This window comes from Rhinatrema bivittatum, chromosome 1 (genome assembly GCF_901001135.1).
Source record: "Rhinatrema bivittatum chromosome 1, aRhiBiv1.1, whole genome shotgun sequence".
In the NCBI taxonomy this organism is placed as follows: domain Eukaryota; kingdom Metazoa; phylum Chordata; class Amphibia; order Gymnophiona; family Rhinatrematidae; genus Rhinatrema; species Rhinatrema bivittatum.
This window is the reverse complement of record NC_042615.1, coordinates 789,118,169-789,134,625: the sequence shown is the minus strand read 5'-3', so window position 1 is coordinate 789,134,625 and position 16,457 is coordinate 789,118,169. Positions and strand designations below refer to the sequence as shown.

Below are 16,457 nucleotides of genomic sequence, written 5' to 3'. Positions count from 1 at the left end.
CACTGCAACCTGAAGCCCAGAGGCAGGCGTAACTTCAACGATAACGGTAGGGGGGGAATTGGAAGGGGGGAGGCAGAAGGAAAGTTCCCTCTGAGGCCCTCCGCTTTCGGAGGGAATGGAGGAAGCCTTATAGCATGTGCGCAAGTTATAAAATTGGACGTAGATTTGTTCGCGCCAGGTTACGTGAACAAATCTATGCCCGCGCACAGGTTAAAAATCTGCCCCTGGAGAGGCTGATGACGTCAGCGGAGCGAGTGGTAGCTTAACCCACGGCTCCCGACTGAACCGGTGGGAATCGCCCTAATCTGCGGCCATCCAGGGCTCATTTTTTGCGAAAAACCCGGCGAAATTCAAGGCAGCACTCAGCCCATGTCGTGCCGCAAAAAAGATATTGATTTCCACAAATTCTCCTATCAAAAAGTGGATCGTGAAAATCGGGCCGAAAAATCCAAGATGGCGGCCGCGACTGCCCCGGAGCTTTCTGAGGGGGAGGAAGATCGGCACGCAGCGGCCGACTCGGACATCCCTAATCGGGGTGAGTTTAAAATGTGGTTCCGAGAGTTGAGACACGACTTGCAGGCGTTTAAGAAAGAAATTCGGGAGGTGGTGGGAGAGCTCCGGGAAGAGGTCAGTGATATGGGCCGGAGGATTTTTGAGTATGAGACTCTCACTGAAGCCCAGGCAGAAGCAGTGAAAACCCTAGCTGCTGACAATAAAAATACCTCCCAGGAACTCCAGCAACTTGCCCTGAAAGTGGAGGACTTGGAAAATAGGAGCCGCAGGATGAATTTGCGATTCCGCGGCATTCCGGACACTCCAGAATACGCTGACTGCGTCCAGGTTATCTCCAAACTTTGCATTACTATTCTGCAAAAGCAGGAATCTTCGGGAGGCGATGGGTCAATTATACATCATACAGTGAAAATTGAGAGGGCTCATCGGGCCCTGGGACCTCGGCTTGCTAACAGAGTGAAGGACATTATTGTCTGCTTCCATGAATATGCTGTGAAAGAAAGGGTGCTGCTGGCGGCAAGAAAACAGGGGCCCATTATGCTGGATGGCCATGAGGTTCAGCTCTTTGCGGACCTTTCCCCTATTACGCTAAAACGGCACGCTGAATTGCGACCTGTCACAGAGATATTGGTGAAAGAGAACCTCCGGTACCGCTGGCTGTTTCCTTTTGGGATCAGCTTTGCCTGTCAAGGTCGGACCTATAAAGCCCAGTCTCTCCGGGAAGCGGCTGGCTGTCTGAAGGAAGCGGGGCTCAGTGTTCCGGATTTCCCTTCTCCGCCATCCCCCGCGAACCAACAGAGGGAGGAACCGCGATGGCAGAGGACGGGAAAGGGTGGAAAAAGATTGCGCCGTACTCCAACGCCGGATCCAATACAGCCGACAGCTGATACTACTTGAAGGGATCGGCGGATTCAGAAGTTTCTTCAGTTCCTGTTCACTGCAACCTGGATGGCTGCGTTGTTGAAAGCTGTTTATTTTTCTTTGATGATTCCCACCGGACAGGGCAGCGGGAGTTCTGCTGTGCCATGCCTCTAATCGTTGGGCTGTGTGCCCATCGACTGCGGTCGAGTGGGGGAGGAGGGGGGGGGGAATGGGGTTTTCTAATCTTGCAGGCCTTTGTGGGTTACGCTTTCTGGTATCCAATCTCTCTGGCGGGCCTGGTTCCTCTTATGAGGCCCTGGATTCTGCACCTATCCCCGGTTGGGCTGTGTAGCCAGTGTCTTTCTTATCATACCCTGCCATGACGAAGTTTCGGCTATTTTCTCTGAATGTGAAGGGATTAAACTCTCCACGTAAGCGTAAACTTTTGTTTAAAGACTTACAGAGGGGGCAGGTGGCCGTGGCCATGGTGCAAGAAACTCATCTTAAGCGACGGCATGAACACCTGATGCGTTCTCCGTACTACCCTCATCAGTTCTGGGCGGCGAGCTCCAAGTCTTCTCGCTATGCAGGGGTGGGAATTATGTTCCAGAAAGACTTTGCTTTTGAACTACTCAAATGTGTTGCTGATCCTGAGGGGCGATTCCTCTTGCTTAATATCTTGGTGGCGGGGGAAAAATACACGTTGGTTAACGTGTATGCTCCTAACATGGGTCAAGCAGTTTTTTTTACTAAGTTACTTGGGACTGTACAGAACCATCTAGAGGGCCATCTTTTAATGGTGGGGGATTGTAACATTTTGCTTAACCCTAAGCTAGATTCTTCGGCGGGACGGGGATCTATCCCTAAGAAGGATAGGCGTAGCCTTATAACTTTCCTTCACCATTTTATGTTGGAGGATGTATGGCGATTTTTTCACCCCCAGCAAAGGGAATATACATTTTACTCCCACCCCCATAATCTCTATACGAGAATTGATTATATTTTTGTGGATAGGGGTTTTCTCCACAGGGTGGTCAGACCCGCAGTAGATGCCATTACGTGGTCCGACCACGCACCTCAGTGGGTGGATCTAATGTTTCCTCTATATGATAAGGGTCAGAGGTTTTGGAAGATGAATGATGGCCTTCTGGAGGATAAAGTGTTTGTGTCACAATGTAAGAGACGTATCCAAGAGTACTTACATCTTAATGAGACCCCGGATATTTCTCCTATAACTATATGGGACTGTTTGAAGGCGGTAGTGAGGGGAGAGCTTATCGCACGTGCCTCATTTGTTAGGAAGACTGAGACACAAGAACGAGTGGCCCTTATGCGTAACTTAGTGGCTTTGGAGCAACGGCATAAATTACAGCCCATGGAGTCCGTGAAGGAGCGGATTGACTGCTGTCGCTCACAAGTGGCAGCCTTGGATGCTGCTCAGATAGCGCTTGCTTTGGAGCGGGTGGAGCAAACGTATTTTGAGGGGGGTAACAAGGCTGGTAAGCTCTTGGCCAATAAATTAAAGGTGAAGCGCATGCAGAACCTTATTACTAAAATTAAAGATGAACAGGGTACCCCCCTTACGTCCAACGAGGATATACGTTCTCGCTTTCTTAGATTCTATGCCACTCTATACCAACGGAATCCTCATATTGTAGGGGAGGACATAGAGGCCTTTTTGCGGGATATTTCCTTGCCCCGTTTAGTGGCCGACCAAAGCGCGGCTTTGGATGCTGTTATTACTCCTTTGGAGGTCTCCCTCACCATTAAGCAGCTGAAGGTGAACAAAGCTCCTGGTTTAGATGGCTATACAGCTCGGTTTTATCAATGTTTCTCGGCTGAGCTTTCCGGTCCCCTGGCACGGATGTTTAATGCCCTGCGAGGAGAGGGTCATTTAGCCGCTAATTCCAACGTAGTCGGGATCACCATATTGGCAAAGCCGGGCCGAGATGCCACTCAGTGTGGCTCCTACCGGCCTATATCTTTGTTGAATATAGACCTTAAGTTACTGGCTAAAATATTGGCCAACCGGCTTAATCATTATATAGCGCAGCTGATACATCCTGATCAAGCGGGTTTTATCCCGGGGCGTATGGCCTCCGACAATGTTCGGAAAGTCATGGATTCCTTATGGTGGGCTCAGCATAACAAGCTTCCATTTTTGTTAATGGCCATGGACGCGGAAAAAGCTTTCGATCTGGTCCATTGGCCCTTTCTTTTTCGGACTTTAGCCGCTATGGGTTTTGGCCCCTTTTTCACCCAATGGATACAAAGATTGTATGAGGAGCCCAAGGCATGCATAAAAGTAAATGGCGGGTACTCTACCTACTTTTCTGTGGAGCGGGGTACTCGGCAGGGGTGTCCGCTGTCCCCTCTTTTATTTGCCATCTTTATTGAACCCCTAGCTCAGAAGATTCGGGAGAATACGACCATCACTGGCATTGAGGTGGGGACCTTTTCGTCCAAATTGGCAATGTTTGCGGACGATGTGATTTTAACACTCACGCACCCTCTGCGCTCACTCCCAGTGGTCGTGGACCTCATAAAAGCCTTTAGTAAGGTCTCCGGATATTCCATAAATTGGGATAAAACTGAGATCCTCAATATTTCCCTTTCGGGTTCACAGGTGTCTGAACTTAAGGCAGCTTTCCCCTTTCGGTGGGCTAAGGATAAACTGAAGTATTTGGGGGTGTATATTGGAAATAAGGGAGATGCTTTTACTCTTAATTACCCCCCTTTGCTGGCCAAAATATACAAAGAACTGGAAGAGTGGAGCAGATACCACATTTCTTGGCTAGGGCGTATAGCAGCCTTTAAAATGAATATCTTGCCAAGATTATGTTACCTATTCCAAACTTTACCTGTCAGGGTGCCGGAGGTGCTGTTGGTGAAATGGCAAAGACGTTTTATGAAGTATATTTGGCAGGGCAAATGTCCCAGGGTGGCACGTAAGGTACTTTATCGCCCCAAAATACATGGGGGGCTGGCTGTTCCCAATTTGGTGTGGTACCATGCGGCAGCGCATCTACGTATAGTCGCGGAGTGGCACAGGTCGGAGAGGGGGAAGCCTTGGATAGCTCTAGAGCAAGCAATTGTGGGGATCCGTCCGTTATCCTCTCTGGTGTGGCGGCCTCGCTCGGATTGGCCTAATATGCGGGAGTTATCCCTGCCTATGCAGCATACAGTTCAAATGTGGTACGCGTGGAGGCGAGTTTTCCTAGGTAAGCGGATTGGGTCTATTAACTCCTCCCCCTTCTATCATGCGGATTTCCTAAACGGGAAAGCGCATAAGGTTTTTAAAGGCTGGCTCGATAGGGGTATCACTAATTGTGGCCAGTTATGGGATAATGGGAGATGGTTGCCCTTTGAGACTATCCAGACTAAATTTGGCCTAGATCCTTGGGATCGCTATCGTTATAGTCAGCTACAAAACTACAGTGCGCATTCCGGATTGAGGAGCGACCTTCAGTCTCCGGTATCTCTATTCGAATCGTATTGCAGGGCAGTAGAGAACATCCCCAGTTTATTATCCAAAATATATAAATTGCTCAATCGGGATTTGCATTCCCCCCCGGCGTATGTTGCTGCGTGGGAAACTGATTTGGGGGTGACCCTGGCGACTGACGACTGGGTTGATATTTACTCAAAGATGGGGAAGGGAATCATATCCGCCACTCTCATTGAAAATGATTTTAAAATACTCTACAGATGGTACTACACCCCTGAACGTCTTCACCGTATTACCCCTCAGGTGTCGGACAAATGCTGGAAGGGTTGCGGGGCGACGGGTACCTTTTTTCATTTATGGTGGGAATGTCCCATGATATCCCGGTTATGGGAGGACGTCTCTGCCTGGCTTTCAACAGTATTGGGGGAGTCTGTGCTACTTACACCAATGCAGGCCTTTCTCAATGGGGACCTGGGGTCCGGGGATATGTATCTTTCAAGGTTTGTCAAGTTTGTTGTATCGGCTACCAGGTGTGTAATTGCACACCATTGGAAGGGCACAGTATTTCCCACATTGGCGGCTATTAAGGCGAGAGTGGATAAGGTTTATCATATGTGTAAGATAACAGCTCATAAACAACACAGTTTGCCCTCTTTCCAGAAGGTTTGGCAGCCATATCAGCGCTGGCGAGCGGAGCTTCTCGCTCAGTGAGTGTCACAGTTTAAAGATTGCGCACTAGTGGTTGCCTCTTTATTATTCTGTCCAGGGTACGGGGTTGATCTTGGGCTTTTTGTTATGCTATGTATTCAGGCTATTGAGATTGGATGTGATGATATGATGGTTTCTGCAAGATGGGGGGGGGGGGGGGGGGGGAATAACACAATAATTACATAGAAACTCATTTTTGTGTTTTGAAGTTTATTGCATTTCGGCATTTCACATTTGCTGCATATTTTGTCATGTATTTCTGTTCATGATGTTTCTAATAAAAATTTTAAATCGAAAAAAAAAAAAAAAATCTGCCCCTAAATGTGCCACACTAGCACCAGGATTATAGTCATTTACCATGTCAAAATCACCAGTATCTTGTTTTTATATATAATTTTCAATTGCATGGAAAATATATGTAATAAATCACAGAAAAAAGTGGAAATGTATATAATCCAAAAAACTGACTCCACCTTTAAATTATGGAAACAGCCCAAACATCTCTAGCACCTTATGATAGTAGAGGGCCCTCATCCATGGCTATCCTTCATTATAGCGCTGATGTTGGTGCCACCATATAATCATTAACCTCCTGTCAGGCATTTTGTTTTGTTTTTCTTGTTTATTTAACACAATTTGTAGTCCACTGATCCTCCAATCTCAGCCTCTTGTAGCCTCCTTGTATATTGTAGTCCCTGACTTTTTGAACTTGATCCCCACCATGGATTATTGTTTTGAAATGATCTGCTTCAGGGATGCGCTGTTGCATGTCTCGCATCAATTATCAACATTCCTGTGGAGAAATGGAAGGCCTGACCATTTTATATAGTAATGACTAATGCAAAAATTAACCAATGAATAAACAGTATTGTGAATTTCTGGACTGCTGCATGGAATCACACTGTCCGTCCAATTAAAACAATTCAATAGCTTTCCAATGTGTGTGTGCCCTTCAGCTCTTTTTCTTTTTTGTTTAACCATTTTTATTCATGTTGTAAAGCACAAAAGAAAGACCATACAACAATATAAGTATAGCAGGCAAAACATCAATTTTTCCCCTCTTATACAATTCCCCGTCAATGTAGCTTTCATCTGCATCTCTATCTACCCCCTTTATCTGGATGAACTGCAACCCCAAAAGTATAAATGACTTACAGTTCAGTAGTCATCGTAGCTTCTCAACAACCAACAATGATATTGAAAAACTTAAGGTCTCCCATACTTCGCATTCAAGAGAAATCATTCCGGTTGGTCCCTTGTCATGAGTCTCTATTGATTAGAATTCAACTTGAAGACAAAAAGATACAATCTTCTACAGGCAGCCGCATAATATATGGCATCCATATGTCTTGGAACCTTTGACTTTGCATAGTTGTTACAGATGCCGCTTGGAATTCCATTTCAGGCATATCATACAGTTTAATAAACCATAGCGATAATGGTGGTGCTTTAGGGGCAGATTTTAAAACCTGCGCGCAGGTGCAGATTTGTTCGTGCAACCCGGCATGAAGAAATCATCACCCGATTTTATAACATGCGCACGCAGCCGCGCGCATGTTATAAAATCCAGGGTTAGCGCGCGCAAGGGGGTGCACAATTGTGCAAATTGCATGCTCCGAGCCATGCAGCCTACCTCTGTTCCCTCCGCCCCCCCCCCCGCACCTTCACCTCCCTAACCCACCCCTCAGCCCTACCTAGAACCCCCCCTTACCTTTGTTGAAGAAGTTACGCCTGCCTCCCAGTAGGCGTGACTTATGCACGCCGGCCCGCGATCCCAGGCACAGTGGCAAATGGCCGCTGTGCCTGGAGGCTCAGGCCCCGCCCCGCCCCTTTTTGCAAGCCCTGGGACATACGCGCGTCGCGGGGGTTTTTTAAGGCTCGACACGCGTGTCGCGGGGGTTTTTTAAGGGTTACGCGCGTAACCCTTTTAAAATCCGCCCCTTAGTGTTCAACCAATGTATAAGTCTATAGTGATTCACCACTAATGCAGCATTAATCAGAAAAAATTTTTGTGGGTATTTCAAAAATGTATTTTTAACATTAATACCCAGAAGATAAAAAGAGCCATTTATAGGAACAGAAGATTGTAACATATTCCTCTACGAGACAATTACTGAATTCCAAAAACAGGCAACTTCAGAACAATCCCATAGACAGTGTAATAATGTGGCTGGTTCATGAGAGCGTTTTCTACATGCTGCTGATTCTGCAAAGCCTGCCTTAAATGCCTGAATTGGGGTTACAATTATTCTTTGTATAATATAGAATTGGGTTTCTCAGTATATAATATTTTCAGAATTTTTGGATAACAGTAATAGGCTTTCTCTTATTTCTGTAGGCAAGACATCACAATTTAAATCATTTCCCCAGCTCCCAGCTAGGTCTGCCAATGTAGAAATTTACAGTATAGAGGGAGATTGCTGCTTCCTTTTATACAATTAGGGCCGGATTTTAAATGCCCTGCGCGCGTAAATCCGGCTGGATTTACGCGCGCAGGGCCCTCGTGCGCCGGCGCGCCTATTTTGCATAGGCCGCCGGCGCACGCGTAAGTCCCAGGGCTTCGTAAAAGGGGCGGGGAGGGGGCGGTTTGGGGCGCGCGGCGCGCGCAGGTTTACACCTGCTTTCAGCAGGCGTAAATCTGGCAACAAAGGTAGGGGGGGTTTAGATAGGGCTGGGGGGGTGGGGAAGGGAGGGGAAGGTGGGGGGGAGGGCAAAGGAAAGTTCCCTCCGAGGCTGCTCCGATTTCGGAGCGGCCTCAGAGGGAACAGGCAACGCGCGCCGGGCTCGCTGCGCGCAAGTTGCACAAATGTGCACCCCCTTGCGCGCGCGCCGACCCCGGATTTTATCCGCGCGTATCTTATAAAATCCAGCGTACTTTTGTTCGCGCTCGTGCAAAATTATAAAATCTACCCCTTAGAGCAAAACCATAAATTGTTCAGAATTTAAAGAAGATGTTTTCTTCAATAAAGAAGTAACATAGTGTTGGACTTGTAAATATTGAAAATGGTCCATGTTGCTTTAAACCCAACTGCTGTTTACAGTGTACACATGATTGCATTTGGGTCCCTTCAGTGCTGAAGAAATGAGAAATTGTCTGATATCACTGTTGATGCAGTTCTTGATATCTGCTACACAATTTCCCAAGAGGGATGGTAATGTTACCCAATAACAGAAGGAACCTTGAAACAGAAAAAGATTTCCCTCGCACAAAGCTCCAAGCTTTTTGCATTGCTGTGGTTAAAAGAGACACCGGTTGTCCCCTTTCCTTTCCCCTATTCTTTGGTACAGTCAAGTACGTAAATTGAGAAATTGCAGCATCTGAGATTCAAAATCTGTATCAATGTAAGAATTAATGTACAGCAACCAATCACCCAGTGTTCTCATTAAACAAGCCATATTATAAAGTTTGAAATTGAGAAAATTTAATCATCCCTTCTCTTGGTAGCATTAATTTAGCGAAAGATATCTTAGGTTTTTTTTCCCTTTCCATATAAAAAGGAGATCACACTCTATTCAGAATTTTAACATGTGTTGGCAATTGTATCACTGGAAGCATCTGTAGTATGTAGAGTAATTTAGGTAGTAATACCATCTTGATTAAAGTTATATGGCCCTGGGTAGAAAAAGGAAGATTTGACCAGCCCAACAATTTATGTTGAAAATTATCTAAGACAGGCTTAGGGGCAAATCTTTAAACTTACGCGAGGGCGCAGATTTGTTCGCGCAACCCAGCGCGAACAAATCTACACCCGATTTTATAAAATCCAGGGTTGGCACGCGCAGGGGGGCGCACAATTGTGCAACCTGCGCACGCCGAGCAGCCTACCTTCGTTCCCTCCGAAATTGGAGCGGCCTTGGAGGGAACTTTTTTTTTTGTCCTCCCAGCCCTAACTAAATCCCCCCTCCCACCTTATTTTGTGGAGTTACACCTGCCGCTGGCTTCCTGCTTCGGCACAGGCCGTTGTGCTGGAGCACTCGGCCCCGGCCCTGGACCACCGTCATGCCTCTTGCCCCACCCATGGACCGCCACCACGCCCCGGGCACGCCCCCGGCCAGCCCCTTATTCGAAGCCCTGGGACTTACGCGTGTCCCGGGGCTTGCGCACGCCGCTGAGCCTATGCAAGTTAGGCTCGGCACACGCAGGGGGAGGCAGGGGTAGGTTTTCGGGGGTTGCGTGCGTAACTTACGCGCGCACCCTTTGAAAATATACCCCTTAATGTTTATGGATACCATTGAAAGGGGTCTCTATGAACTTGTATCCCCAGATCCTTAAGAAATGACCCAATATACCGTAATCTTTGGAAGCAGGTCCAGGAAGTTGCAGATGGCCTAGCCCAACAGCTCTATGAGGCCCTTATGTCCATTGTTCAGAAGGGCATGAAGTGCGGGCCACCTGTGATGTCTTTGGAATGGCAGGCCGCACTGCGGCTGCCGGTATTTCTGCGAGGTGTCTTGCTTGGCTCCATGCCTCAAACCTTCGTCCCAAGGTTCAGGAAAGACTGGCTAACTTATCTTGCCCCAGGGATAACCTTTTTGGTGACAAGGTGAAGGATGCAGTCGCACAGCTGAAGGATCACCATGAGACACTTCAGCATCTGTCGGCTGGCGTATCTGCTTCCCCGTCCTCTTCCAAGAGGTCCTTGAGACTGGGACCGAGGAGGCCTTTCTACAAGCTGAGAAATTACCATCCTCCTGCCCCTCGCTCCCACCTGCAGGAGGTCAGTTCTAAGGGCAGGTCCTGCAGCAGCAGGACCCCAAGCCTCAGCCGCCACCCCAGACTAGCCCCACTATGGGGTTTTGACTGGCCACAAGGGAGCACAAGCCAGGGATTTCAACCAAGACCAGAGGGCCCACCTGTTGGGGGCCATCTCCATTTTTTTGTGGACCAATGGGTTCTGACTATCATTTGTAACGGGTACAGGCTGAACTTCGTGGAGGTTCCACTAGATTCACCCCCATGTCCACTTTGGGAACCCATCTCGCATCCGGAGCAGAGCTCCCAGCCCTTTTAACGGCCAGGGCTATGGAACCTGTTCCTTGGGACCAGCAGGGTCAGGGGATTTACTCCTATTTCTTGATACCAAAGAGAACAGGAGGCCTCCATCCCATCCTTGATCTGCGAGCCTTGAACAGATTTCTCAAAAGAGAAAAGTTCAAGATGGTATCCCTGGGCACTCTGATTCCCGTCCTGTAAAGAGGGGACTGGCTTTGCTCCCTCAACCTACAAGATGCCGGCGCACTTATCAGAATCTTACTAGGTCACGGGAAATATCTCCCGTGGGTCATCTGCATTTGTGGTGGGTCATCGGCATTTTCACGACCACATGCTCCTGTTTGGCCTAGCCTCCACACTGCAGGCCTTCACAAAGTGCCTGGTCGTAGTTGGGGCCTATTTGCGCCAGCAAGGAGTCCGGGTCTTTCCATACCTGGATGACTGGCTGGTCAAGAGCAGCATCCAGGCGGGAGCTTTGCAGTCGCTTCACCGGACCATTTGGGTTCTGGAGTCCCTTTGGTTCCTGATCAGGGCAGGCTGCGCCATCCCAACCTCCGGGCTCTGTCACTAATGGCCTGGATGTTGAGCAGTTGATCTTGCAGTCTCTTGACCTCTCAGAGGAGGTGTCCCAGGTCTTGGTGACTTCGAGGAAGTCTTCCACCAGGAAGTCTTATGCTGCGAAGTGGAGGAGGTTTACCGTCTGGTGTGAATAGAAGGGTCTCGACCCCTTCTCCTGTCCTGTCTGGCAACTCCTGGATTACCTACTGCATCTCTTGGAGGCTGGGCTTAAAATCAACTCCTTTCAGGTACATCTCAGTGCCATAAGCGCTTACCACGAGGAGGTGGATGGTTCTCCCATCTCGGTGCAGCCCATGGTAGGGCAATTCATGCATGGGTTGCTTTAGCTGCGGCCTCCCCTGAGGCCCCCTATGGTTTCTTGAGACCTTAACATGATGAAGCCGCTGTTTGAACCGCTGAGCAACTCTACTCTCAGGTATTTGACCTGGAATGCCATATTTTTCGTAGCAATCATGACAGCATGCAGGGTCAGTGAACCACATGCCTTGGTGATTTATCTACCCTACACAAGATTCTTCCAAGACTGGGTGGTTCTATGCACATACCTTAAGTTCCTGCTGAAGGTGGTGACAGATTTCCATCTTAACCAATCCATCATCCTACCTACTTTCTTCCCTAGGCCTCATTCCAGCCAAGAGTAAAGGGTGCTGAATAAACTCGATTGTAAGAGTGCCTTGGTCTTCTACCTGTACCAGACGGCAGGCCACAGACAATCCACCCAGCTCTTTGTCTCTTTTGACTCGTAATAGGCTGGGTGTGGCTGTAGCTAAGCAGACTCTCTCCACCTGGCTAGCGGACTGCATTTCTTTCTGCTATGTCCAGATGGGATTGTAACTGGGGGCCACGTCACAGCTCATTCTGTCAGAGCCATGGCGACTTCTGTGGCTCACCTACATGCAGTTCCAATGGGGGAGATCTGCAAAGCTGCGACATGGAGTTCTCTCCACACATTCGCAGCTCATTATTGTCTAGACAATAATGAGCTAGTATGCTAGTATGTTAGATTTCATTAAGTTAAAATGTTGTTTCTCTTAATGTTTTAAGCAATTTAATTTAATTTATTTAATTATTCACCCAGTTCTTCATTTCCTTGTTATATGTAAGACACATGTGTTATGTCATCCCAAAGTTATATGTAAACCGGAGTGATTGGTAACTTTGTTACCAGAACCTCGGTATATAAAAAAATGTTAAATAAATAAATAGACAGGTTCGGCCGCCGGGATAGCAGATTTGGCCATTCTGTCCTCAGGAACCTCGTTCAGCTGTGAGCCTAACTCTTCCTACCTAAGGCGCCTGGTTTGAGTTCAGACTGTCCCCACTGTTACCAACAGCACCTCTGTTGTTGTGCCTGTTGGCACCTGTTTGGTGGTCTGTTGTTCCCATTATTTTTGGGGCTGGCCTGTAACTGTGCTGATTCTAAGTAATTCACAATATCCTTTGGAATTCCCGGTTCTTTAGTGTACAAGGTCTGATATTACTCTCTAAAGACAGCACTAATGTCCTTTCCTGAGTTAACTAGCAGTGATATATTACTTGTTTAATTTTCAGTCAAGTTGGCCAGAGATCTTCCCGCCTTATTACCATATTGATAATATCTACATCTATAGTACGCTAAGCTTTTTTTTTGCCTACTGGTAAAGCAATTCATTAAGAGCCACTTGTGTTTTAAAAAACTTGGCTTTTGCTTCTTTAGTCGGTTGCTTATCATACTGCTGCTTGTCTTTATATAGCTGCTGTTCCAGCATTAATATAGTCGATGCTGTAGCCTTACATTTAGCTATTGTAAAGGAACTGATGTCGCCTCGTAGAACTACTTTCGCAGTCTCCCAGTATAATATTGGGGAAACCCAATGTTCCTGATTGTTAATGTAGTATTCATCCCACTTCTTTAAGAGATATTCCCTAAAGGCTAGGTCGTTGTACAAATATCTGGGAAATCGCCAAGATGAAGTGACATCTGCCGGTCGAAGGCCCTCAACATCCACCCAAACGGGGGCATGATTCGAAATCGTTAAAGGCCCGATTTCAGCATTAATTCTTTAGAAAAAACTATTAAAAATTAATCTGTCCGAGATTGTGTATTGTGTGCCCATGAAATGTGTGTATATTCTCTCTCTAGTGCCATCCGTCTCTCTCTAGTGCCATCCGTCTCTCTAGTGCCATCCGTCTCTCTCTAGTGCCATCCGTCCACTAAATTTAAATAATTACATAATCTACTCCCTTCCTTTTATCCTCCCTGGTGGGAGCCCTAGCAACTGAGCGATCAAATTTGGTGTTCAAAACGCAGTTTAGGTCCCCTCCTACTATTAGAGCAGAATTACTGTAAGGAAGGAGTATCTGTGTCAGTTTCATAAAAAAGGAAAGCTCATAAGAATTTGAGGCATAGATATTACAAAACACTATCAGCCCGATTGTAAATGGCCTGCGCGCGTAAAAAACGGGTTATGCGCGCGGCCGGGCCTTGCGAGTGTCACGCACATTTTAGAAGGGGCCCGGCTGCGCGCATAACCCCTATTACGCACACAAGAGCCGGGCCTCGGCGGCAGGGCGGGGATGGAGGCCGCCGATACAGCGGCCACTCGCTGCTGTGCTAGGGGATTGCGTGCCGGCACCCTGCCGGCATGCGCAACTTGCTACTGCTCCTTTCTAGGAGCAAAAGGTACATTTAAAAAAATTGGGGTAGCTAGGATAGGGAGCGGACTGGGAGGGAACTGGGGAAGGCCGATGATGCGTCGCCATGCAAATTTTGCTAAAGTGTACCCTCCCCCCCTGTGCGCACCGCCCCCAATTTTATAACATCCGCGCACTGGCGCATGCATGTCCATGTGTGCGCACTGGCGCATGCATGTCCATGTGTGCACACCGGGTAGCGTGCGGATTTTTAAAAAATCTACCCCTATATGTTTCCCAAATAATTTTCCTTCCACAATCAAATACCTTTGTGCCTCATCCGAAATGACCTTAGTTTCTGGAAAAGGTATAGCTTTCCCAACCAAGATTGCCAGTCCCGTCCTGCGAGTGCCCAACTGTGAGGAATAGACCTTCCCCACCCACTTCCGACATAATTTCTGATGTTCCCTGACATCTGTGTGCTTCTTGTATTAGGCAGACATATACGAAAAGGACTTGTGCACTAAACTATTAATATACAGTTTTATCACAGTTTTTACATTTTATTCCAAATATATGCACGCTGAATCATGAATACAAAAATCATACAAAAGTTAAAATCACAAATGAATTAAATAACTCTATTTTATTTATTTATTTATTTATTTATTTATTTATTTAAAAGTCTTTTATACCGATGTTAGTCGAAACATCACCTCGGTTTACATGGAACAAAAGCAACAGGAATTACAAGTAACAGGGGAAGGGTAAGGGGTACAAAAAACCATAAGGAGAGCAGAGAAGCATAGGAACAAACAACAAGTGAACTTACCAACATTCACTCATCCATACCATTCATTCACAACGATAATTAAAATACAGTTTCCTCACCTGAATATCTTCCCACAATGGTGTTTGCACACAATGATATTTCCCCAACACTGGACCCGACTGTTTTGCCCCTTAGGTTTCCTCAGATGTTCTGAATGTATGGATTTAGTTCATGAATGACCTTTCTAATCTGATGTTGAAATTGACATTTTTTTTCTTTGCATGGTTTTACAAAATTGTTATTCGTGTTATTTCCGAAGCTTGTAGATGACGTGTGTATAGGGAAAGATCAGGACTGTTAGACTGAACTCCCAAGTGCATTTGTTTGAATCAGGAGAAAACAAAAGAGCTTGCAGCGGTGCAGTACATTGGTAGGATGGTCGGAGTATTGCTGTCGCTGTTGAGATTTATGTAATTATTTGATTCTTTAGTACGGTGGTTCTCCTTCCCAGTCCTCTGTTCACACCTAGCCAGTCAGGGTTTCAGGATACGCACAATGAGAGAGCTTTGCATGCAAAGGAGGCAGTACCCAAGCAGTTTGAGGAGACACACGCACACACACACATTTTTACACGCATGCCAAGCTGAAGGCCTATACTCCTAAAGCAGCTTAGGCAACACAGGGCTTGGACAGTACACTTTACATTCATCAGGATAAGAACTCTTTTCAGTTATTGAATTTTAATTGCATGAAAAAAATATGGGACTGGGCTTTTGAGACAGATGATTAAAACTGAGAGCTCCGATGTTATGAAGGTCTCTATAATTACTGTGTGTGGAAGTAATGTGTTAGTTTCTTTGACATTGTTTTGCTGTAGTATTACCACCTGTGGGTTGATTTTTGAGGAGTGATACATGGATATGTTTCGTTTTGCTTGGTTGGAGTGTGGAAACTGATTTTGGTGTTCCCTTTTATTGAACGTCCCTCCAAAGGGGAGAGTCTGGGGGGTACGCGTGTGTGCGTATATAACTATATCTCTGGAAGCTTCCCTCATGGGAAATTTGACGAGGGATCGCAAAACTTAATACACTTTGGCACTGAGTCTAGTACTGGCATTGTGGCTGGAAATGTGCTGATACCAATTGTCTATCTCGAGAGACTTTCAGTGTACTGGAATTGTTTGCTTTTGTCCTCATGGTTGGAAACGCACTGGCTTAAAATTCATTCTCATTATCGGGGCCTGGACTCACTGACAATTTTGGCGATCTGATTTGTGTCACTTGACATAAGTGCGAGTTAACTATTAGGAGTCATTTTAATTCCTAATGTTTGATGCTTGTTTCAGATTGATTATAAAACAATCTGTAAGCTTCTTTAGCCGTTTGGGTATTAGTGGGTAGTTTTCGGTTGCGATTTGGGAGTGAGTATGGTGTGAAAGCATGCATGGTGTGGTTTGATTGCTTGGAGTGTAATTTGCTTTTTGAGCTGGTTAAATAAAATAGTATGATCACATTTTTGTAATAATAAAAGTGAAAAATAGAAAAATAAAAAGATTTAAGTTTGCAGATGGGGACTGGGCATGTTTTTTTAGATATTGCGTGTATATGCATAAGCCTCTATCCATATATTATTTTCGATAAGTACATCATTTATTTGACTATATATATATATATATATATATATATATGATCTACAGAGAGAGAAGAAGTGTAATCAGATATTATTTCCAAACAAACGTTGTATTTCCATCCTTCTTGGAAGCTGCTATTTACCATCAATTTTGACTTTGGCATAAGGAGATGAAAAACTCCCCTGAAACTAGAGTTTCTAGTTTGGGTTGGTCGCATGTCCCATATCTGGGAAAGGGGGTTGCTTTCAAAACTGGTTTCTCCCATTTTGTTACTTTGGTGAGATTTCTTTGAAAATAATCCCCAAAACGTGTTATGTCTGTGCTCTGCCTAACCTCTTTG

General features: G+C 46.2%; 1 protein-coding gene across 4 annotated transcripts in view; it reads left to right on the top strand.

Annotated features, from left to right (window-relative positions):
• C1H18orf25 (chromosome 1 C18orf25 homolog) overlaps positions 1 to 16,457 on the top strand; it is a 169,503-nt gene that overhangs the window by 75,216 nt on the left and 77,830 nt on the right. The gene's annotated exons all lie outside the window — the stretch shown is intronic.